Consider the following 25,934-nt stretch of genomic DNA (forward strand, 5'->3'; position numbering starts at 1 on the left):
GGCACTGGGCCCATTTTCAAGAACAGGTTTCCTGCTCCTGGAAGGGTGTCTGGCACTAGAAACTCAGAAACTCAGCTCTATAAGGACTGAAGTGGTTGGCAAGACACACACATGGATATTCAAGTTTAAGAAATAGAGCAGGAATCCAACGATCAAGTCCAAGATGGAGTCCATTTGGGGAGTAAAGCAGGAGTGCACGAAGCAAGGGCCAGAAAAAGGTGCTACGGCCTTGGGCTAAATCCACTAAACTGTGGACAGGATTGACCCGGGGCCAGACTGAGGTTGAGTCTGCAGATTTAGGACGTGTAAAGGGGGCTGGTGCAGGGACAAAGGTGAAGACTGCTGATCAGGCAGAACTTGGCACTGACCTTTAGCTCAGTGCTCTTTTCTATTAATTATTTATCTGTTGGGAGTTCTGCCGAGCTGGAAACGTTTCATCCTTTACCTAAAAAACAAATGGAAGAAAGGGTAAAGAGATAAGAGGTTCTGATCCGCTCCTGCCAGTTTGGGGAAAGCAGTGGGATGTACCCAGATTTGGCAATTGCATGTTGGATAACTCAAGCAAAGGAAAGTCACAGCCCTGAGTCTCCCTTGGCCAGGTTTCAAGTTCTTCATCCGTGCTAGGAAAATGGGCACTTTAACAGTGTAACATAGGTCATCCTTTCAAAAAGTCAAGCAGGGCGTAAAATGTAGGATCAGTCAGTGAGCTGATTGTCATGGATGCTTGTGCAGGAAGAGGGGGACTGAGACCCGTATCTGAGACAGGATAGAGGCGGGGGAAGAATACTGGTCTTGGAGTCGGAAAACTTGGGTTCTGGTCAGGGCTCTTCCATTGAAATAGCTCTGGGCAATGTCCTCATCTATGACCCGGGGACTGTACACCTCGGCCAGGGATGGGGAGTTCATGGAATCACGTCTTTGCAAGTGCCCTGAAGGAAGGTGCAGAGAATCGTTCTCTTGTACTTTCATTTCATAATCCCCTCCTTCTTTCTCTGAGACCCAGATATTCCTGGCTGGGTGAGGAGAGAGGACTCCACTTGATTTGGCCTCTGTAGACGAAGCCTCAGGACCACTCCACTATCCTGCAGGAGGTTGGTGGCTGGTCCTTCCAGCAACTACTCACCTTGTGTGTGATCACACTCCACTTTCTGAGAGCAAAAGAGAGGCTCGATTTCTCTCACTCTCCACGCACCTACGATGATTGGGATCAAGCCCTATCAAACTAGGAGAGAGGGAGGTTGTCGAGATCCAGGGAAAGAGGAGGCTGAGGTTCCCATGGAGCCCCCGAAGCTCTTTGTGACTCCCCCATACAAATGCTCTCTCCTGCCTACTTCTCCCAGGGACACATCCATTGTCCACGCCTGTGGGGCAGGTAGCTCATGCTGGCCCCCTGGAATCGGGCAAAGCCAGTAGGCAAGGGACTGGCCATCCTAGAACTGGCATGGCCCAGCACAGGAGTCAGAGGAGGCCCTTGTGGGCCCTTTCAAGGCATACGGCATTTATTTCCTGGGCACGTTCTGTATGTCTGGCACTGTGCTACCTGCCATCTATACATATTGAAGAGTGTGTCATCGTAGAGGTGAGTAAGATGAGGAATGTAGAAGTTAAGTGGTTGCTTAATGTTGCCAGCTAGCAGGTAGCAGAGCCAGAATCCAAGCCCAGGTCAGCTACAGAGCAAAGCCATGCTGTTTATATGACACCATGAAACCTCCTTCTCAGAGACGTGCTCATTACCTGGGCTCAGGGGGTAGGCTGTGCACTGGAGCCGGAGAATCAAAGGCTCGCAGCCCATTAGATCAAGGCCAAGAGTCCCACACTGACAACTGAGACCCTCACCCTCCCTTTCCTTCACTCCTTCCCCTCCTCCCTCCTGTTCCTTTACCGGTGGCGGAGACCCCTGGAGAGGCGGGAGGAGCTTGGGCTGGGTCTGGAGGTGCTACCAGAGACTGAGGCTCTGCAGACCAAACCAGTGAACCAGAGCTGTGAATTCAATCCCACAAGGACTCATCGAACGTGTACCACATGTGCTCGATGAGGACAGCTTGCATCTTCATTAGGGAGCAGGACATTCACCCCGAATTGTTCATGACAGTCAGGGCTGTGTCTGACTGGAGGCCAGAAGGAGGGCTGCAGGCAGCGAGGGCTCAGTCGGTGGTTGAGACCAGAGGAGAGCAGTGAGGATGAAGGGAAAGGCTCCCGAGAGGCACAGGGACCCAACTGCAGCCTATGCAGTGTCTGCCTCAGAGGAGTGTTTGTTGAATGAATAAATGAAAACTAAAGGGTGGTTTGAATTCAGACAGGAAGAAATGAGTTGAGATGACATTCCAAAAATGAGAAAAACACCAAAGAAGTCTTAGGAGCAGGAAGCAGCAGAAAGAGGGAGAAAGGAATGGGGATAACATTGGGTAGTTGTGCGGGACTGAGAAAGGCGGGACTGGGAAAGAAGGCGGGGCTTCAAAGCCCTCGGAAGACTCTGGCCCTGCCACAGGCACGTGCTACTTGCGAGCGCGCTGGCATCTCCTCTGGGAGGCTAATGGCCTCTCGGACTTTACTTGATTCAAGCTGAGCTCTTGTCTTTCTCTGCCAAATCCCCGTTTTCACATCTTAGTCCCATGCTTCCACTTGCTCAGGCCAAAAGTCTTGGAGTCGTTCTTGACCCTTCCCTTCCTCTCACAAACTTTACATCTGGTCCACTAGGGGAGCAGGCAAGCTCTGCCTTCACAGTCTCTAGATTCTAGAACACAGCCCCGTTTCACCTGTCCGTCCACTCAGCACCTCCTGCCGAGATCACCGCAGTGGCCTCTGGGCCGACCTCCCTCTTTCCACCCTTGCTGTCCTAGTCTGTTCTCAGTGCAGCAGCCAAAGGCATTCTTTTAAGCTGTAAGTCAGATCCTGCCACTGCTTTACTCAAAACCTGTCATTGGCTGCCATCTCAGCGAAAGGCCAGCATCCTTACGATGTCCTGGGAGGCTGACGGCTCCGTATACTTCTGTGCACCCCCCACAGCCTCACCTCCCCCTGCCCGTCCCCCTTCACTCCCTCTGCTCCAGCCACGCGGACTCCTTGCTTGTCCTCCATGCTCCAGACACGCTCCGACCTCAGGGCCTTTGTAATTGCTATTCCTTCTGCCTCGAACGCTCTTCCCCCAGGTGTCGACATGGCCTCCTCGCAGCTCCTTTATGTCGTTGTCCGGTGTCACTTGCTCAGGAAGCTCTTCCCTCACTATCTAACCTAAAACCGTATGACTCCTCTCCCTTGGCACTCGTTACCCTTCCTTGCTTTATTTTCCTTCATAAAATTTACTATAATCTGACATATTTTTGTCTGTCTCTGGCAACTAGAACTAAGCTCCATGAGGGCCAGAGTTGTATGTTTTGTTTATCGCTGCGTATCTAGCCCCTAGAACAGAACCTAGCACATGGTAAGAATTCAGTAAATCTATGATGAATTGATGACTGAATAACAGAAAACTTGGTAGGGAGGATGCTGAAAGCAGATAACAAGAACAACTAATAATAAGAAAACTTTTCAATTTCAGCTTGTATCTGCTTCTTTGTTTAAGCTCCACCGGGGTGTTGTTTCGTTATCTGTCTTCTCCCTGTTCAGCCCTGTCAGATGGTAGTTTCGCAGTTCCGTTGACAGAGGAAAGTGATTAGATTGTGTTGTGAGTTGAATTGTATTTCCCCCAAAAAGAGGTAGGATGTCCTAACCCCCAGTACCTCGGAATGTGGCCTTATTTGGAAATAGGTCCTCTACAGAGGTAATCAAGTTAAAATAAGGGCATTAGGATGGGCCCTATTCCAATATGACTGATGTCTTCATAAAAGGGGAAATTTGGGCATGAGACAGACAGGCACAGAGGGAAGATGATGTGACACACACAGCGGGGTTGGGGGCCGGAGGAAGAGGCCATGTGAAGATGGAAACAGACACCGGAGTTACACTCCCACAGCCAAGGAACTCCTGGGGCCTCCGGAAGCTGGTAGAGCACCGTGGAGCAGATTCTCATCGCAGCCCCCAGAAGGAACCTACCCCGCTGACACCTGATCTGTCTTGGTCTTCTAGCCTCCAGAACCATGAGACAACACATTTCTGTGGCTTGAAGCCACCTAGTTTGAAGTGCTTTGTTGCAGCAGCCCTGGCAAATTAATACAGATGGGATGCTTCCTCTTCACCAGGCAGTCAGCCTGATTTGGGCAGAAAACAGAAAACCCAGGCCTCATCTCACCCTGATGCTGACAGGCGGGGCGTGGAGATGAACTGGGATAGATGTGGAGGGTGTGGGCCCCGGGTTTTGGTTCCCACCTCGGCCACTCCCATGCCTTATGCTGCAGGCAACACGCTCCACCATCTGGGCCTCCGCATCATCACCTGTCAAACAAACTTTTGGGAGTGAATCTTGTCCCCAGCTCCAGCCAGCTCTCCATGTTCCATTGCTCTACAGCATTCTCAGAGGTCTAAAGGTCAGCGGAAGGCAAGAGGAGAGAACATTTGATTAAGTGGTGACCTTGAGGACATTTTCCAAATAACTCTTCATTTGCAGAGCCCAATTAAACAATTTTTAAAACTTTGTCTGTTCCCATTAGCTGGCTTTTCCTCAGTGTTTATTTCCAGCCTGGGCTGATGTCATTGATAAAGTGAATGGAGAGGAGAATCAATGCTTGAGTAGAGTGATAGGTCCTCATGGTAACTCCTACATTAAGCTAGCTGTAGCCTCTAAAGTTCAATTCAAAAGCAAAAGTGAGGGACTTCCCTGGTGGCGCAGTGCTTAAGAATCCACCTGCCAATGCAGGAGACACGGGTTCGAGCCCTGGGAAGATCTCACATGCCGCGGAGCAGCTAAGCCCGTGCGCCACAGCTACTGAGCCCGCACTCCGCAACTACTGAAGCCCATGCGCCTAGAGCCTGTGCTATGCAATAAGAGAAGCCACTGCAATGAGAACCGCACCGCAACCAAGAGAAGCCCCCGCTCGCTGCAACTAGAGAAAGCCCACGCACAGCAAGGAAGACCCAACGCAGCCAAAAAATAAATAAATAAAAATATATTTTAAAAAGTATAAGCTCTACAAAAATCTCTATAATAAAAGACTATCGGTAAAGGATTTAAAAAAAAAACAGCAAAAGTGAGAAAAAATCATGGAAAGGGAGAGGCCCAAAGAAAGATCATTTTCTGTCTGTTAGAGAATAGATTTGCACTGAGGGGCCTGAAATACTACATAATTGGCAAGCTTCCTGTCAACTCTGCTACTTTCGTCCCAGCAGAATTATATGTCAGTTGTGTAAACTGCTATAAATAATTATTGGTTTTGCAAAAATTGTATCCAGGCAGAAAAGCAAGTGTCATGTGGAGCTATTTCTCTGAAATATCCAGATTTGGAAACAGGATTAACTGCCTCCAAAACCTGCCACCCCAGCCTGCAATCACTTTAAGTGTTGCAGCAACACAAGTGCAAGCACTCCCCTCCCCGCAAAATGGGGATGGGGGGCGGAGGAGCTGGTGCCAAGTTGGTCTGGACAAGACACAGCTGTTGTCCACGCCAGAAACGGGGACCTTAGAGGTTATTGATGTCACCTCCCACTCACCTCAGGCAAGTAGGGTATGATGGAATGACAGGACCTTTTCTCTGATTCATTCAACATATCCATATGCGAACCCACTACTTCCCAGCGCCAGACCCTAGAGACACAAGACAGACAATATTCCTGCTTTACAAAGCCTACAATTTCAGATAAAATACCTGGAAATTATAAGATCCGGGAAGGAAACAGAAACTAACAAGGTCACAACTTTGATAATTGATCTTTGAAAAGGTGAAATTGAGACCTAACAGATGGGGATGTGAAGATTGAGATCAAGGCCATTCCAAGCAGAGGGAACAGCGTTTGCAAAGGTCCTGAGATGAGAAAGTTAAATGTCTGCTATTGAAGTAGAAGGAAATATCTAGATAAAAATCTGCACATCGGACAGAGAATTATGGATCTAGAAGAACTACAGAGAACAATTTGCCAAACACCATTATTTTATGTTTTCTAAAGTTTAGAGAATCTCGTTACCTTCCCTGAAATCTCATAGAGGCCAGTGGACGAGGGGGACTAAGACCCAGCACTCTGGACTATCCTGTTACCAGCCCCTCTCATTAACCAAGCTGAGCAACTGAGTTTACTCCATCCCATTCTTCCAGAATATTAGTAGCTCTGTGTCATACAACAAGTGAATTGCACATTTGGAAGAGATGTAAGAGGTCATTTTATGCAATTGCATTCATTCATCGATTCTTTTTTTGTTTTTTTTTAAGATGGGAAGTTTTCTTTTTTTTAATATTTATATTTTTAAATGTACTTATTTATTTCTGGCACGTTGGGTCTTTGTCGCTGCGTGCGGGCTTTCTCTAGTTGCAGTGAGCGGGGGCTACTCTTCATTGCGGTACGTGGGCTTCTCATCTCGGTGGCTTCTCTTGTTGCAGAGCACAGGCTATAGGCATGTGGGCTTCAGTAGTTGTGGCACGCAGGCTCAGTAGTTGTGGCGTACGGGCTTCGTTGCTCCGCAGCATGTGGGATCTTCCTGGACCTGGGATCAAACCCATGTCCCCTGCATTGGCAGGCGGATTCTTAACCACTGCGCCACCAGGGAAGCCCCCATTCTTTCTTTCACTCACTTTCAACTGCTCAGTGCTCTCCTCAGGGAAGCCCTTGTACCCGTCTCATTGCTACATTTCTGTCTGCACTTCACCATGCTGTTCTTATGTCCTGTGTACTGGTCCAGAGGTCCATGAGGAGGTCAGGATCTATCCCGAGTGCCAGAGAACTCCCAGTGCCTACTTAGCCTGGCACATAAAAGGTGCTCAATTAATATATGCTGAAAGCTGAATGAGTGACTGAATGGATAGATGGAATCAATGAAGGTTGAATATCCTCAGCTCCCTACTGGAATGTTCACCTGTGAGAACGTAGCTCTGCATTCATTCATGCTCTGGTCTTGTCTTCAAACATTGCCAATAGGGAGTTGATAAATTATTAAATGCTTGTCTACCATTAAAGACCATTAAAATCCAGTAGCAAATTTTACAAAGGCCATGATAATTTCTCGAATATTTTCTCAGTTTTATTTTTGTTACTTCCAATAGGTAATATACATGCATAATTCCAAAGTCAAAGCAACATAACAAGGTGATTTTGTGAAGTGTCACTCCCACCTGGCCCCAGTTACTCTGTCCCCCAGACCCCATTCCCACCCCTCTAGGTACAGACTGGTTTGTCTAGGACTGTACCAAGCTGTACCTATTGTCTTGGTACAAATATTAATAGTGACCCCTTTCACTCTCAAAAATATCCCATTTAGGCAAAAAAACAATTTGGTTACCCTAGCTATAGTTAACCATTTTCACTACTTCCTTCAAGCTTTTCTTTATTCAAAGTCAAACAAATAATATCTTAATATATGGCATATTTAACCATTCTGCTACTGATGGGCAGCTGGCTTATTTCCAATTGTTTGCTATTACAATCAATGTGGCAATGCTGTATCACGTGTGGAGTTGTGTCTACAGGAAAATACTTAGAAGTAGGATTGCTTGGTCAAATGGCACAGGAATCTGTAATTGCCGAATTTCCCTCAGTTGGGGTTGTGACATTCTGCAGTCCTAAAACAAGTTATGAGAAATCCTGTTTCCCTACAACCTTCCTCTCCAATGTTACAGACTACATGACTTGATCCAAAATTAGCAACTGGGACCTAGAGGGGAACACTGTTGGTTAATCCCTTCCCCAGAACTTGACCTGGTTCCCTAGACATGCCAAAGAAATGCTAGTATATTAATATTTTGTTTCAATCAAGTGATGTAAGTTTTAAAAAAAAATCTTTAAATCAAGGGCTTTCATCAATACTAAGAACTTTCAGTATTTTCCTATTTTTTTCTTAATAATTAATAGTTTTTCTATTCAATCTCCTAACAATATTATTCTAACCAGTGGTCCTTTAATCTGAGGCATACAAAATTCTAAGAACTATGGAAGATTGTTCTGTCAATAATATGTTAGGGTGCAGTAGTCAGGTACATAGCACTTGGGCAGCTCTTACCCATCATCACAGTTTTCAAACCCTTTGTGCTAATTCAGTTAGTTGAGTCAATTGCCCATATCCTACTGTTAGAGTGGTCTTGCTAGAATAAAGAAAATGAGCCCATTTGGAGCAAAAAATCAGGCTCATTAGTGAAGAGTTTCTCAAACTGTGGCCCTTGGGCCACCTACTTCTGAGTCATCTGAAGTGCTTGTTCAGAGGGTAGATTCCTGGACTGGCTTTATATCTACTGAGCTTCACAATTCCAGGCTTTTCACGTCATTGTTCTGATTATTAACACTATTGTTCATAATTATTGTCAAAAGCCATGTGGAGGACACCAGACCAGTGCTCTGTAGGAACCTCCTAGCTCCCCTCACCCTGATTTTTAGAGAGGATTTCCTTTTTGGTTTTTTTTTCACTGTCTCATGATTTTTAAAAAGTATTTTGTTATGAAAAATTTCAAACATAGGTGAAAATAGAGAGAATAGTACAATAACCTCCACGTATCCATGATCAACGTTAGCAGTTATCAACTCATAGCCATTTTGTTTCATCTCTGTCCCTACCAATGGCTCCCCAACACTAGAAACCTTAGACATCTTATTTCATCCGTAAATGTATTTTAGTAAAGTACCGAAGAGTTTCTCCTGCCCTCATAGAGGAGCAGCCGATAGGAGAGGGGGCTGGAGAGGCCTGGGGTGGGTGGAGGGAAAGCACTGGAGGGGTGATGGCCCAGCAGCGTGTCCAGTGGGTCTCCTCTGGGCTGGCTGTTACCCTGCTATGAGAAGTCTGTACGAGGCACATCCTGAGATCCCCGGGCTCTAAGATGCGATTCTGTCCCATCTCCTGAGGGGGCTGTCCCTGCTGGGGAGAAGCCCTCCTGATGTGGACAGGCTGAGTATCAGTGGCTGAGTGCAGCTTTGCTATAAGTGAAGTACTTTGTTGCAGCTTGAATATGATGCCAGACCTTTTCCATGCTTCAGTAGGTTTGGTTTCTGTATTTCATTAGCATTTTGTCCTCACTCCCTTTCCTTGCACAAGCACGTAATTCCAAAAAGCATTCACTCTTCTGCAATCCTCAATATCCTACCTGAATCGGAAGTGGATTTTTCTCCCCTTTTAAAGAAAAAGATGGCCCTATGCAATATAATAATTTCTGTTCCTGTAGAGAAAACCCAAGCACTTCACTGACTGTGTGATAAAATGCCATTTCATGCTTTTGGAGCTGTGATTGATTATCACTTGTACAGTAGTCCTCTAAGAGCCTAAAAGCCTTCACTCCATTGTGCTACTGACCGAAACAAGCATAGCAGACAATGGGGAAACCAAAGCCCTCACCTCTCAGGTCAGTAACACAGGTGGCAAGAATGAACCACAAACCCAAACTGCGGGCACTCCAAAAGAAACCTCTTCCTCATCTCAGAGTTATAAAGTTTCCTACTAAATCCTGAGACGGGATGTGTGGTTAGGGTTAGGCTCTTGATTGACATTTGCCCCCAAAGCAAAGAACTTCTTGCTGTTGGAACTGCTTTTCACATTCTGATTTCTACAGGGTTTGTTCTTTTTTTTTTTTCTTCTCCAACATATTCCCAATAACAAGGGTCTTTCATCATTTGATAAACTGTTTAAAAAGAGATATATTTCTTCATCCTTAAGACACCATTCTGCAGTCTTGTGAAAGACCGTGGTTTCGATACAAGATGCAAAGGGTTGGGACACGGGCTCAGATTTCTCAGCCTAGTCAGCACCTTGCTGTTTGACTGCTCAGGCACTTGGAACCTAAGGGCACTTGGTGGAAGCCTGTTGGGCAAAGTCAGCCACTGTGCGAGGCACTCTGGAGCAAAGAAGAGGCACCAGGTACCATTTTTCTTCTTGCCTCTTTAACAGCTTGGTAAATTGCACCTTAATAAAAATGTGAAAAAAATGTAAGCAAAAAAAAGTAAATTATAACAACACTAAGCTACTTTTTCACCCATATAATTGACAAATATTTCAAAGAATCATAATACCCTAAGTTAGCAATGGTGTGGGAAAGGAGGTCGCTGATAATGGGAATTTAAGTTGATGCAACTCTTCCGAAGAGAAATTTGGCAGGACCTGTCAAAAACCCTTTCAAATGCATATCTTTTAATCTACTAATCTCTCTCCCAAGAAAATAATCAGACTGAGTTTGAAACTGTCTGCAACAAATGTTTATGATAAGAGAAAATTAAATGTCCAAGTATGTAGATTGTGTTAAGTGAGTTGTTATAAATTTGTAAAATGGAAATCTCTGAAGTCCTAAAAAATTATGAGGTAGAGCTATATTTATTGGTATGGAAATATTCCACAGTACATTTTTTTTCTTTTGCATATATTTCTTGTCGCTTTATCCCCGCTCTGTCCCTACCAATGGCTCCCCAACACTAGAAACCTTAGACATCTTATTTCATCCGTAAATGTATTTTAGTAAAGTACTGAGACCTTCTTTTGGGAAAAAGTAGCTGAACCGTGTAGTCACAACTCTTATCCTCAGATAATCACCTTCCACCATCATCCTTGGAGGATTCCATGGAGGGAATATTTCCTTATCTCATATTTTTCTCAAAAAGGTCTTGATGGAAAAGTGAAATTAGTGCAGCTGGAAAATTAGAAATAAATGACAAACTGCTAATTTAATACTGAGGTAGGTAAAAAGGAAGAAGGTCCTTTATTATTTAAAAGTCTTTGAATCTAAAAGGTATGTTTCTAGACATTACTTGCAAAGGGACCAAAATGGAGAGCAAACATTGAGATGGGTGGAGAAAATGCTTAACAACAATTAGAAATTTGGTCGAAATTCTCCCCAAACAATGCAAAGTTTGTTTTTAAATTTACAAATTTGTTCATTAAACATTTATCAAGCACCTATTGTGTGGCAGCTCAGATATATAAAGATGAACAAATAGGCTCTTCTCAAAAAGCTCCCAGGCAGGGCTTCCCTGGTGGCGCAGTGGTTGAGAGTCCGCCTGCCGATACAGGGGACACGGGTTCGTGCCCCGGTCCGGGAGGATCCCACATGCCGTGGAGCGGCTGGGCCCGGGAGCCATGGCCGCTGAGCCTGCGCGTCCGGAGCCTGTGCTCCACAACGGGAGAGGCCACAACAGTGAGAGGCCCGCGTACCGAAAAAAAAACAAAAAAAACAAAAAAACAAAGCTCCCAGTCAAACTGACCTGGATTTGGTCAGGGACTACACCATGTTTCAGTTCTGGTCTATGTGGGCAAGTCCCCTTCTGCATAACCACCAGTGACCCATTCCACTCATTTTTTCACATGTTTAAACTAATTTAACTAACTGGTTGTTTCAGTGTCACACAGGTATAACCTGTCTCCATATGTTGGGGTGTCCTGGCTCTCAGTCCTGGGCCCTCTTCTCTTCTTTGTACACATTATTTCCCTAGGTGATCTCATCTAGTCTTACTTATGGCTTTAATTACCATCCAAATATGATGACTCCAAATTTGTGTCTCCAGCCCCTACCTTTCCCGAGTTCCACAGTCAAATTTGCAGTGGCCTATTTGGCATCCCGCTTGGACATCTGACACACATCTCAGATCTCTCTGGGGACAATGGCGCAGATCCTGTGCTCTGGTTGGCCAGCCCTGCTGTAGCAGGTGCTAAACTCTGCCGATGCTGGCACTCCACACAGGAGCAGGAAGGAGGAGGGGCCTACCTCTCTCGGTTGTTCACTTGGCAACTTGCTTATTTCCTCGGTTACTTCTGGTCCTTGTTCCCTTGACTCTGAGCTTGGAATTCTGCCAGAAGCTCCCCTGACCCCATAGCTACCTTCTGAATGTGTTTTGGTTTAGGGTTTCCTCGGTTAATATGATCCCTTCTGCTTTTTATCATTCATGAATTTTTTCAAAGTTTTAAGTTTCTGGTTGTGCCTCTTATTTTCTCTCTCTCTTTTGAATTCATTCTTTTAATGTTTTAAGGTATTTTTTCTGAATGTTTTGCATGGGGGTAGAAACGTACACTCAGTTTTCCATCTCGATTCAATATCTATTCTCCCTTTCTTATAGATTCAGTGTTGTACTGAATATAAGCCAATTTAATAACTCAGTTATTTTGTTAATTATTGTCCTGTGCTCTAGGACTAAAATACCTTCAGGAGCTATTGAGATGTGTGGCACTACTGTACCCAAATACTAAGTGACACTCAATTGTTTGTTGAAGAAGTAGAAAGCAATCAGAGGTCTCATGGTTATTGTTTCCTTTAGCTATGAATTCTCACTTCTCACTTCCTTCACTGTCTCACTGTTGTAATTGGTGGTCTTATGTTTCATACAGTTGCCTCTCCTTTAGATAAAAAAACCCAAAAAACATGCATGTGCTTTATGAAGCTTTTGCTTCTCAACACCACCACCCCAGGGGGAAGATTTCTGTCTTTGCAATTACATTATATGGGAAACATTTCCCCAGATTATTTCTTTCTAAATATATGATGTTCTACTATAATTATAATTTTTTAAGCCTTGAAACAAAGTAAAATTGGGTTTGTTTAAGCTGAGAGCCTGTGCTTGAAGAGAGCACTATATAATTTACTTCTCGAGTTGTTCTGTCTTCAGGGTATGGGAAGAAAGAAAAGCTATGTTAACATCCTCTGATCTTAAAATATAATATCCTCCTCTACCTCAGTAGCTAGGCAAGAAGGTTGTGATGGTTAATTTTATGTGTCAACTTGGCTGGGCCATGATATCCAAATATTTGGTCAAACATTAATCTGGATGTTTCTGTGAGGATGGTTTTAGATGAGACTTACATCTAAATTGGTGGGCTTTTTGTAAAGCAGATTACTCTCCATAAGGTGGGTGGGCTTCATCCAATCAGTTGAAGGCCTTAATAGAACCAAGACTTACCTCCCCCAAGCAAGAAGGAATTCTGCCAGCAGATGGCCTTCCAACTTGAACTGCAGCATCAACTCTTCCTGGGTCTCCAGGCTGCTGGCCCATCCTGCAGATTTTGGACTTGCCAGCCTGCAAAATAGTGTTAACTGATTCCTTGAAATAAATCTCTTTATATATGTATGTTTTTTTGAAACCTCTAAATTGACTTGGAGTCCTTGCATATCCTCACAGTGAGGGGTAGACGTTACAGAAATCAGAGTAAACACTACATCTATTCACATATCTGCTTTGAGACTAGAGGTCAAAATCCCTTCTCTAGAGACCCTGTTGGGATCCACCTGCTCATTACTGCCTTTGTAGACTCCCCTAGACCACGAACTCTATTTGTCTACTAAAAGCCGTGATGGCAGCCTTGCTTCTAGTTCATTGGGCATTCCCTGGATGTTGGATTCAGCTCAATTACCAGAACCACTATGCACAGCTGTAGATCTTTATTGGAGTATAACTGCTTCACGATACTGTTAGTTTCTGTTGCACAACAAGGCGAATCAGCCATACGTGTACACGTGTCCCCATATCCCCTCCCTCTTGAGCCTCTCTCTCCTCCTCCCTATCCCATCCCTCTAGGTCATCACAAAGCATGGAGCAGATTTCCCTGTGCTATGCAGCTGCTTCCCACCAGCCAACTATTTTACATTAGGTAGTGTATATATGTCGATTCTACTCTCACTTCGCCCCAGTTTCACCTTCCCATCCCATGTCCTCAAGTCCATTTTCTAGGTCTACCTCTTTATTCCTGCCCTGCAACTAGGTTCATCAGTACCAATTTTTTTTTTTAGTTTCCATATATATGTGTTAGCATACGGTATTTGTTTTTCTTTCTGACTTATCTTCACTCTGTATGACAGACTCTAGATCCATCCACCTCACTACAAATAACTCAATTTCATTTCTTTTTCGTGGGAATGTAAATTGATACAACCACTATGGAAAACAGTATGGAGGTTCCTTAAAAAACTAAAAATAGGGCTTCCCTGGTGGCACAGTGGTTGAGAGTCCACCTGCCGATGCAGGGGACGCGGGTTGGTGCCCCGGTCCGGGAAGATCCCACATGCCACGGAGCGGCTGGGCCCGTGAGCCATGGCCGCTGAGCCTGCGCGTCCGGAGCCTGTGCTCCGCAACGGGAGAGGCCACAACAGTGAGAGGCCCACGTACCGCAAAAACAAACAAACAAACAAACTAAAAATAGAGCTACCATAAGACCCAGCAATCCCACTACCGGGCATATACCCTGAGAAAACCATAATTCAAAAAGAGTCATGTACCACAATGTTCACTGCAGCACTATTTACAATAGCCCGGAGATGGAAACAACCTAAGTGTCCATCGACAGATGAATGGATAAAGGAGATGTGGCACATATATACTTTAAGTAGTGCAAGGATTCCAAACTTTTTAGAAAGGATGCACTCTTGGATTTTTTGGTTTTACAACATCCCACATGGTCTCCATAAATCCCTTCTGGTACATATTTAGTTTTTTAATTAAAGCAAATTACAACTGGTAATTCATTTGTTTAGGGATTTCATACCATTCTTTAAGACAATTTAGGATTACTCAAAACAGGAGGAGGATTTCTGGATCAAATCAGTGGATGAGTCCATCAAACCATTTCATATAATTCGGGAAAAGAAACCCATAAGGGAGACCCCCTGAGTCAGAAAGTGAGATTAAGAAAAATATATCCTATTTTCAGAGTGAAATCTATGTATTTTCACTTATATTTTGGCCTCATACTTTAGTGGCTTGTATGAACACTGTGTTTCTTGACCCGGTTTTCAGTTTTCATATACCAGGTTTATGTTCTACAGTACTATGTATTTTCTGTAATATGCTCTCCATATTTTCAAGTTGTTCTCCAATTATAAAAGCAGGACTAAAAGAGCTCAATGTTCTTGTGTCTATCTAGCATCTTCTTCTCCATGTTGACTTCTAGAATATACCAAGCTTGAGTGCCTGCAGTGCTGTACATGGTGTGCTCTTTCATTCTCAAGTAAACGGATTATCATGCTCTTAAGTCCTAGCCTTGGTCGGCTGGTTTTGCTTTCAACCTCATTCAGTAGACTTCCTTGTCATAATAACCAACGAATGGCTTCAAGCTAAAATACTCGTTTAACTGCTTCTAACTCTCCATCCTCACTAATTCTATTTCCTTTCTTCTCCTGCATTTATAAGTGTATCTTTTGACTTTGTACTGTTGTACTGAATTGCTACAACTCTGAAAGTTGTACTTTTACTTCATATCATTGATTAATCACATCACTGGAACCTTTTTGTAAGCAGGTTTTTATGAAAAAGAAGCCAATACAAGGAAACAAAAATTATATCAGGAATTTTTTCCAAAAACATAGTCCAGGATAAATTGAGTCTGTGTAGATTCATCCTATTCCCATACACATTTCATATTTCCATCTGTTCAATAAAGACTGTGTTCAAAGTAGTGATCCTAAAAAGCTGATTATAAAGTCCTAAAATAACAAAAAATCTTGAAATATATAATATGCATTGTAACTATTGAGGTGGGAAATAATAGATTAACTTATGTAAAACTGATTTGCAATAAGAATTTATATTTAAGGGAGTTTTCTGTTTAAGAACTTTTATTTCCTTAAATCTTATTCTAGCACCACTTGATTTTCTATTATTTTTGTTGGTGATAACGTTTCTTTAAGATTTCTTTTTTTTCTTTTTGTTAATGCTGCTGTGCTTTTATTTTGGTAGTACTGATCTGCTCTTAGTTTTTTTCACTCCCTCCCAGGAACCGTAGTCATCCTAATTATTATATTTTAAGTCTTTACTATTCTCACATATTTTTATCAACTACATTTGGCCCTCTGTAACCGTGAGTTCCACAATTGCGCATTCAATTAACTGCAGATTGAAAATATATACATTTTTTAAATGCCAGAAAGCTCCAAAAGACAGAACTGGAATTTGCCACACACTGGCAACTATTTACATAGCATTTACATTGTATTAGGTATTATAAGTAATCTAGAGATGATTTAAAGTAAATGGGAGGTTGTGCATGAGTTATATGCTAGTACTACCATTTTATATAAAGGACATGAGCATTAGGGAATTTTGGTATGGGAGAGCGGGGCAGGGGTGTGGATCCTGGAAACAATCCCCTGTGAACACTGAGGAATGACTGTAATTAATTTTTGAATGGCAACTTTCTGTCCCTAATAATTAATTTACTATTCATACCTTATTATATTGTTTTATTACTAAGTAACTGCAGTGTATACCATTTCTTTTTCCCCCTCTAAATTTCTTATATATTCTCACAAATAACTTGACAGTTTGGGTTTATGTAACAAATTTCCTCACACTTCTCAGGCAAATGTACCAAAATAAGGAGATGAATATTCATAGGGGAGAATATATATCCATATATATATGAATATTCATATGTATATGGAAAGTCAAAGATAAAAGAAATATTGAGGAATATTAAGAGTCTATAGCTATGTTTCACTTATGTTCATTTTATGTTCTTCATATTTATGTTCATGTACATATGATTTCTAATATTTTATTTTGTAGTCTGCCTTCTCCTTCACTCTGATTCTTTTCATTTATACCTAAACATTTTTGTTCTTAGGAATTCCAGTTCTGGATGTGGTAGTGTAAATAATTTGGATTAATCCTCCTGCTGAGAACTAGAATATCTGAACAATTATTTTTTTAATGTTTGAAGTCATCAAGGAATTATGAAGTCAGGAAGAATCAAGGATCCACAATCTTAAAAAAGAAGGAAACACAAAGAGATGGTCATTGCATTCAGGTCTCTGGAGCTTCCGGAAGAGGCAGATGAGACGCTGAGCAGCTCAACAGAGGTACTGACAAATTCATGAAGTTAGGAGAAAAACCTGGAATTCACAAACTACCGAAGAAGAGGATCCCAGGAACCCCTCTAAGCTTTGGATAAGCTACAAGGCTACACTCTAGGACTAAGTGTGAACTCTAAATGAACTGACCTTCAAAGGGACTTAAGCAAGCTTCAGATAATCTCAGCTACTAACAAGAAGAAAAACATAAGTGCTCTATTTAAAGATACCATCATCTTAGACTCCAATTTATCTCCCAATTTTTCATATACAGTATCTGCTACTCATTAAAAAAAAAATCAGGAAAATGAGGAGACAAGTTAAAGTGATAGCTAACCAAGGGGGGCAAACAATAATAAAAACAGACTTACAAGTATACAAATAATCTGACACAAACCTTAAAATAACTGTACTTAATATGTTTACAGAGATAAAAGGTGAAATTGAGAATTTATGTAGAAAACTGGAAATGATTTTTAAAATGAAACTTCTATAACAGAAAAATTTTATAATGTGTTTAGCAGCTGGAGAGAGAACAGTGAACTGGAAAATCAGTAATAAACATCCAAAATAAAAGCACAGAGGAACAAAAGGATAATAAACGCAGAAAAGAGGCTAAGAAACATAGGAGCTATAGTGAAAATTGTATGAGGAATTGGTCCAGAAGAAGAAGAAAGAGAGAATTAAACAGAAGCAATATTTGCCAAGATACCAACTGAGAATTTTCCAAAATGGATGGATGATATCAAACTACAGATTCAAGAAGCACAATAAAACCAAGAAGGTCACTATAAAACATATCACACCTAAGCACACCACAGTACAACTGCTGGAGATGAAGGGCAAAAAGGTGTTAAATGTAGCTAACAGAAGAAGAAAAATGAGCTTCAAAGGAGCAACCAGACTGACAGCAAAAATATCCTTCAAAAATGTAGGTGAAACAAATATATTTTCAGACAAACAAAAATGAAAAAAATTCATCATCAGCAGACCAACACTAATGAAAATACTAAAAGATGTTCTTCAGCCAGAAAGAAAATGATTCCAGCTAGTAGCTCAGAGATGCAAAAAAGAGTGAAAAGAAAAATAGAAGATAAACATAAAGGGAAATATAAACGAATATTGAGGATTGAAACCATAATAGTGAAGTCTTATGGGGTTTTAAATATATAAAAATGAAAATACATGGCAAAACCACTCTGGAAAATAATTTGGTAGTTTCTTAAAAAGTTAAACATACACTTACACGTGATGCAACAATTCCAATGTCCACCAAACGGTGAAGGTATAAACAAATTATGGAATTTTAACACAATAGAATATCACTAAACTGTACCTAGTAATGAACTAACTGATCGATTTTTCTGAACCAGCCATCTGTGAGTGGCCTCTGTCAGTCTTTGAGGGCTGGCTTGCTGACTATCAGATGAGCTTTGATGAGCTTTGACACAGCCAAGTCCAAACTGTCACGGAATAATTTTGCCCTGGGCTACAAGGCTGCAGACTTCCAGCTCCTCACTTCTGTGAACCATGGCCCTGAATTTGGAGGTTCTATCCAGCAGAAGGTTAAGGAGCAGATTGAAATGTCACCGAACCTCGCTTGGGTGGCTGGCAGTCAAGGATACCCGTTTCTGACATCACCGCTAAATACAAAGTGACTTATAGAACTTCTCTATCTGCTAAAGTAAGTCATGCCAGCTTGATTGGACAGGGCCGTACCCGAACACTTTGCCCAGGAGTCAGACTGACCCTATCTGCTTTGATTGATGGAAGGAACTTCAATGCGGGAAATCACAAGGTTGGGTCGGGATTTGAACTAAGAAGCTTAATGTGGTTTTGAGTAATGCACCAGCTTTGTCCCTGGGAATTAAGAGAAATGAACCCACTATGTCTTGACCTTAGTCAAGGTCTTCTGTGAAATTTGAAAAGTGCAAACTTTTATTCTTCCGAAGAATTGTAATCTTGCCCATACTGAAGTCTAGAGATCATAAGTCCATCCTAAGGGAGGTGCTTGAAGGCATTCCTGGAGGTTGTCACGTTTGTGCCACCTTTTAGTTCCGAAGTGTTATTTTGAGTGTGTTCCTCAGTGACGATGTACTGTCATGTTATAAAGAAATGACATGATCCTCCAGTTTGTACATCACGTCCTGCCTGTCCCTCACTTCCTCATGACCTTTTATTATATTGGTCTCTGTGCTGTAGTGGAATCTTTGGTTTTGCATCAGAAGAAAATAAAATAAAACCATCACATTTGAAACAAAAAAAGAATGGTTTAACACCTGAAAATTTTTGTCATATTAACAGTAGGGGAAAATATCATATTACCTTATAGATAAGTGCCAAAAAAGAACTTGCCAAAATTCAATATATATTCATGATTAGAGCTTTTAGCAAATGTAAATAAAACTGCTTGAATCTGATAAAATGCACCTATAAAAAAAAACGTACACAAACATTATGATTAAATGTTAAAAACTTTCCCTCTGGAACTGAGAATGAGACAAGAATATCTGAGCCAACTAATAAGAAAGATAAAGAAAACAAGTGTAAGAATATGAACACAAGGACGAAAACTGCCCCTATTCACAGGCAATTTGGTGGTGTACATAGACTATCCAAAATGATCTACAGCTAAATTATTAAATTTAATTAGTTAGCAAGGTTACTGGATATACCAATATACAAAAATCGATTGTATCCTTCTATCCCAACAACAAGCAAAAAATTAAAATTTTTATTTTTATTTATTTATTTTTATTTTTAATTATTGAGGTATAATTGACAAATAATGTTATAGTATTAGTTTCAGGTACAACATAATGCTTTGACATTTATATACATTGTGAAATGATCACTATGATAAGTCTAGTTACCATTTGTCATCACAGTTACAAAATTATCTTTTCTTGTGATGAAAATGATTTAAGATCTACTCTCTTAGCAACTTTCAAATACACAATACAGTCTTATTTGCTATAGTCAGCATGCTGTACATGACATCCCTGTGGCTTGTTTATTTTATAACTGGAAGTTTGTACCTTTTGGCTTCCTTCACCCATTTTGCCCACCCCTCACATCCCCTCTCTGGCAACCACCAATCTGATCTCTGTATCTATGAGCTTGGCTTTTTTATTTGTTTGTTTTGTTTTAGATTCCACATATAAGTGAAATCATGCAGTATTTCAAGGTCCATCCATGTCGTTGCAAATGGCAAGATTCTATTCTTTTTTTTATGGCTGAGTAATATTCCTCTGTGTGTGTGTGTGTGTGTGTGTGTGTGTGTGTATCACATCTTCTTTGTCCATTCATTCATTGATGGGCACTTAGGTTGCTTCCATGTCTGTCTATTACAAATAATGTTGCAGTGAAAATGGGGGTGCAGATATCTTTTCAAATTTTTGTTTTTGTTTTCTTCAGATAAATACCCAAAGGTGGAATTGCTGGATTGTATGGTAGTTCTATTTTTAATTTTTTGAGGAACCACCATACTGTTTTCTGGAAAGCCATTTGCCAAGCAAATTGGAAAGAAAACATCAAGAGAGGTTTAGATAACATAATTGTCACAGTAATTCACCTTCTAAGAATCTATCCTTAGAAAATAATAATATCACAAACACACTTGGACAAAGGCTTATGTCCAAGGGTGTTGCAGCCTTGCTTACCATGGCAAAATAACCTAAGTGTTCAAACTTAGGAGAACGATTATAGCGACACTGTCTCTCAATCAGATAAAATGTGCCTGCCAAAAGAAAATAATAAAATAGATAAATATATAACATAATTATAATAACTATAATTATTATATATGTAAATATATTCATATTATATATAATATACAATAAGAAATATTTTAATAAAATGGAGAATGATCATGAGATACTATAAAGTGAAAAAAGGAGATGCAAAATTGTAAATATGTACTGGAAAAACCCAAATGTCCATCAAGAAATGAATGGATAAATAAAATGTGAAACACACACACACATAATGGAATAGTAGTCAGCCTTTAAAAGAAATGAAATTCTGTTACATGCTACAACATGGATGAACACTGAAAATATTACGCTAAGTGAAACAAGTCAGGCACAGAGGGACTAATAGTGTATGATTCCGTTTATAGGGGGTACCTAGAATATGTAAATTCATAGGGACAGAAAGTAGAGCAGCGGTTATCAGGGGCTGGAGGAGGAATGAATGGGGAGTACTGTTTAATGAATATAGAGTTTCAGTTTGGGATGATGAGAAGTTCTGAAATGGATGGTGGTGGTGGTTGTACAATCTTATGAATATATTTAATGCCACTGAATTGTATACTTTTTTCTTTTTGACAATGAAAAAAGCTTTAATTCTGTCTTGAAGAAGAAGAAATGTTACCAGTAAATCACACACAAAAATAATTCTTTAGGCAAACAGACCACACTAGTCCTGTGATTTTTTTTTTTTGGTTGCTTTGGGTCTTCTTTGCTTTCTCTAGTTGCGGCGAGCAGAGGCCACTCTTTGTCGTGGTGCGTGGGCTTCTCTTGTTGCAGAGCACAGGCTCTAGGCACGCGGGCTTCAGTAGTTGTGGCACACAGGCTCAGTAGCTGTGGCTCGCGGGCTCTATAGCACAGGTTCAGTAGTTGTGGCGCACGGGTTTAGTTGCTCCGCGGCATGTGAGATCTTCTGGGACCAGGGATTGAACCCGTGTCCCCTGCATTGGCAGGCAGATTCTGAATTGTATACTTTAAAACCGTTAAAATGATAAATTTTATGTTAGGTGTATTTTACCACAATAAAAACATGCCCAGGAAAAAAATACACAAGTTTACAGAAAATGCATGCTTTGAAATATGGGATGATGTGCAACTGATATTAAGATGTAATCTCTGGATACCGATTGATTCATTTTTAAAATTGGGATTGATTCATACAGAAAAGATGTGGAATTAAACGCCTACTATGTGCCAGTTACTCTTCTAGGATCTGGGGGTAGAGCTTGGTAAACAAGACAGGTGGCCCCTTAGGGCAGGAGATAACAAATATTGAGATTATAAGAAATTCTTTCTTTTTTATCTCTTTCTATATTTTCTAAATCCTTCTCTTGAGTGTGCTATTTTTATATTTGGGGAGAAAACATAAGTGAAAGAAGAGAAGCAGTTGAGATGGACTTTCTCCCTTGGTGTAAACTCATACCCCATCCGTATAGAGAACAGGCCTGATGATGGGTGAGGGGCTGAGGGGGGAATCAGAATTTACGGAACCAGAGAGACCTGTGGTTCCTGCTCAGTCTGCCATCCTGCTTTTCTCCCTGTTATGTTTTGGGTTTTCCAGCTTCCCGAAGCATCTGGACTACAGTTACTCTGTTAATCCTGCCCACTGCATCCCATTCCGATGGTTTACATCCGTATCTGAAAGATTAAGAGCTTCGCTTTTCTAACGCCAGGATTTTATTTCTTTGAAAATAGTCCTGCCACAGCTTTTGAATCATTGTGTTGGCCCTCTCTCTACTTACAAAAGGCCATGAACTGTCTTCTAGAGACTCACAAAGCCGATCTGCAAATATCAGGCAGAGGTCAGTAGACTCAGGGGTTCAACACGTCTCCACCGAGGAATCAGAGCAAAACTGAGATAATTTCAAGGCTTTGCAAAGTAAGGAGTCCCCAGTGGCCTCATTTCTACATCCTGTCTCTGCCCCCAAATAATTGACCCTAAGTTTGTTCTTTCTTGTCTGATACGGCTGGGATGAGGGGAGGAAGCTTGACCTGAATGAGTGGAATTATTTGACTTTCTTCACAAGAACCTCCCCCTCCCTCCCCTGCCAGCTCTTGCAATTCTTCTGTAACTTTTGGCCTAGGGATCTATTTTAGGCAGCCCTTTCCACACTCTACTAGAAACCTCTCCTGTTGTTGAACTAGATTTTGGAGGTGTATGAACATCTGGTTTTTAGACTGTGAGTCCCCTAAAAGCTGATATCATGTTTAATTCTAGCTATTCAGTGAATGTCTAATTTATAAGTCTATGATGCATGAATAAAACTGGCTTTCACGGCTTCATTTTCATCTTATTCTCAAGACAAATTTTATTCCCTGTATTTTCCCCACAAAAAACTAATGTTTTTCTCTTCTCCATTTCAATTCTTTTCATTTCTCTTTCCCCAAATCTCCAGTTACCAGTTCTTACCACTGAAAATTCCTTCTCTACTCTCTGTTCCTGCTTGTTCGTGATCTAGCAGCCTTGCCTAGGAAAGACGGTGTGGTTTGGTGGTTATAAAGCACAGGCTGCCTGAGTTCAAGTTCTGATTCCACCACTGGTTTGTAACTTCTGCGTGTCTCAGTGACTTCATCTATAAATTGGGGCTAATTGACAAACTATGTGATAGGGTTGTTGGGGGAGGGGTCAGGAATGCAAGGCACCTAGTGTGGAATCTGGCAACTGAAAAAGGATTCAATGACTGTTCGCTGGTAGTGGTGTTGCCTGAATGGGTATAGGGAATAACATTATTTAGGTAGGCAGTCCTTCCTTCATGGACTTTGTTCAACTCTAGACTTGATCCTATGAGGAGAAAATGGATCATTGACCAGTGAGGGAAAATCCAGAAGAATGGGTTTTGGCCCCAGGGGAGAGGTGACTGAGAAGGGTGACAGCTGCCACTTGTCCAGCGCCTTCCAGCTCTGGGAGCACTTCTGTGTGCCTCAGACCCCTTGATGCTCCAGCATCCCCGCCATCGGCACAAGCTCTCCGAGATTCGGTGACCCTCCTCGTCAGCTGTATGGTTCCTCCCTTAAAAGGAAGAAGCCACAACCTAGAGATACAAACCGTTTGCCTGGGGCACACAACCAATGAGTGGCAAAGCTGAGCTGAAGTTCCCGGTCTTCAGAGGACCAACCTAGGACCTTTTGGAGACAGCAGAGCTGCTGGGTCTGTTCTTCATGTCCACTTGATCCACCACATTTCCACGTAATCGACCCTGCTCTGGGGGCCTTGCCTTCCTAATCAACCCGCAGTTACATCCTTCCATCCCCCGCAGCCCTGGAGTCAGTCCTGGACGCCACAGATGCAAACCATGAGTGTCTCCACCCCTCCTCACATACCTAGGGGGCTTGAGGATAAGCCACTAGCCCAGACTGGGTCCTGTGGCCTGGCCACAATTGCTGGGCTTAGGTGACTCTTGGAGGGACCTTGTGTGAGACCTGGCAGCTTCCAGAAGCATCCAGGGGGCTCACCTAGTCCCCAGCCCTCTCTCTCCCTGCGCCCATCTCTAGCTAAGCACCGCTTCCTTAAGTCTGGTCTGTTGCCCTAGCTAGTCTGTAGGCCATGGGGAGGCCAGCCTTATTCTGAATCCCGGTTCAACTGTCAGTGGACTTGGCACCCAGCCTGGCCCCGTCTCTGGGATTTGAACTGACCCATAGTGTCACTTCCTGCCATAAACAGATGTCTGGGAACCGTGCTTCATCCTCTCGGCTCCCGAGCACTAGAAGGCTGCCTGTGTCCCCCAGTCCCAGGCCTTGCCCACCTGCTTATAGACACTTTCTTTACCTACTGCTTCAGAAACGGGCCTCCCATTCCTCTGTTCCTCCCTCCTACCACCCATTTTGTCAAAGGACCCATGATATTTTGCATCCAAGTAACCTCAATTTCAACACAACCATAGGATTGCTAATACGTCTTTATGGAGTAGAATTAGACTATTCACTCCAACTGTGACATTGGGCAAATTATTTTACTGCTTCAAGACTTTACTTCCTTTTAGTTTTATAGTGGGCATTAAATTAGGTGACATCTTTCTGCTATAAAACTGTATTTAGAGCTGAAACATCTTTTCTGTTACCCGAGACCTCTAAGAGAGAAAACACGGTTATTGGTCTAATGACTTTAAGTAAGTCTGTCTGTCTTCCAGGGGGAGATTCTGCACATTTTCTCTGCCATAGACAAAGAACTCTAGTCTTTATTCCCAACTCATATCTCTCATGCTGTTGTTTGAGAATGATCTTTTCTGTCTGTATAACCTCTATCATACTGGTCATTTTTTTAAATTTTCAAATCTACCTTTGACACTTCTATAAAATACCCTCAACTTGCTACATTAAGGTACTTGCATGAAAAGCATGATAATTTCCTTCAATCTGAAAGAGGTTTGGAGACCTCAAATAACCTTGGGAACGAAATAGCACCCTGATGCAAAACTGAAACATTGAAGTTCCTAGAGCTCAGCTATTTCAAAACTCTGTACTTTTGTCTCTTAATAAATGCTGTAATTCTTGGCTGAATGATTAATTTTCATAATTCTCATTTCTGTTTCTTAGACTTTTTTTTTTATTTCTATGTTTCTTGGTGGGGAAGAATTAGCTCCCACTATATCCCTATAGAAGCTTCATTAATTTAGTAACTCATTGATTCAACAAATAAACTTTTGCAATCTCCATTTACTCACATTCTTTTACCGAAAAGCACATGAGACCCATAGGCTTTTTGGGTCTTCACAACCCAAAACATCTGTTTGAAATGAAAAATTAAATCATTCCATGCTTATAGGCATGTTGATTGGTAGAAAAATTTGAATCATTATTTGGATTTTTAAAAATCCAACCCAATATTTTCCTCCATAGGAATTAACTCACCCCTCCTATTCCATAATCCTAGGAAAACAGTCAAATTAATTTCCCAGTCACCAGTGCATCTAGGTAGGGCCTTACAACTTGTTCTCATCAATGGAATGTAGAGGAAGTGATCCTGCCACTTAGGGACTAAGGAAGTTCTCTTCCCACTTCCCCCATTCGCTGATGGATGATTCCAGGATGATCTTGGGTTGAAGACAGCAGAACTTCACTGACGGAGCTGCTTCCCTGAATTACTATGTGGAAGGCCACCTGCCTAACACCTGATTGGACATTAGAGTTCTGGGATTGTCTGATATAGCAGTTTGCACACCTGGTGAACACATCCCTCTTATCCTTTAAGTCGAACAAGCTAGTGACTGCAGAGTCTTTGGGGTAAGCAGCCTTGCCTACTTGCCTTGGCCTGAGGCCAACAAGGCTGCTCTGCAGGTGATTTACAGCAAGCTGGCTACTTACTCTGCCTTCACGTCATATAATATAACTTACATCCCCTCTGCAGAATAATACAGGGCTTCAAAGCCAT

Source organism: Pseudorca crassidens, chromosome 21, assembly GCF_039906515.1.
Source record: "Pseudorca crassidens isolate mPseCra1 chromosome 21, mPseCra1.hap1, whole genome shotgun sequence".
Classification (NCBI taxonomy): Eukaryota; Metazoa; Chordata; class Mammalia; order Artiodactyla; family Delphinidae; genus Pseudorca; species Pseudorca crassidens.